We start from the raw sequence: 755 nt of genomic DNA, 5'->3' as shown, positions 1-755 counted from the left end.
ACACATATATACACACACATACATTTATACATACACATATACACACACATACAAATATATACACACACATATACACACATATACACAGACACACATGTATACACACCCACATATACACACACATACACATATACACATACACAAATACATTTATACATACACATATACACCCATACATATATATACACACACATATGCACACACACATACGCATACACACACATATACACACATGCACACATAAACACACATACACACGCACAGACACACACATATACACACACATACATAAACACACACACATAAACACATATACACAAACATATACACATACACATACATATGCACACCCACATATACACAGACACACACACAAATACACACACACACATACACACAATACGTATACACGCACACATATACACATATACACAGACACACACACATATACACACAAACACACGTACACACAGACATATCCACAAACGCATATACATATGCACATACATATACACACATACATACACATATACACATACACACGCACACAAAAAACACACACACATACACATATACAGACACACGCACACACATACACACACACAAATATACACATATATATACACACAAAAATACACACACACATGCATACACACATATACACACACACACACATATATACACACACATACACACACATCTACACACACATATATATATACACACACATACACATCTACACACACACATACACA

This window comes from Rhincodon typus, unplaced genomic scaffold (genome assembly GCF_021869965.1).
Source record: "Rhincodon typus isolate 14 unplaced genomic scaffold, sRhiTyp1.1 hic_rhity00000061, whole genome shotgun sequence".
Taxonomy (NCBI): domain Eukaryota; kingdom Metazoa; phylum Chordata; class Chondrichthyes; order Orectolobiformes; family Rhincodontidae; genus Rhincodon; species Rhincodon typus.
This window is presented reverse-complemented; position numbering follows the sequence as displayed.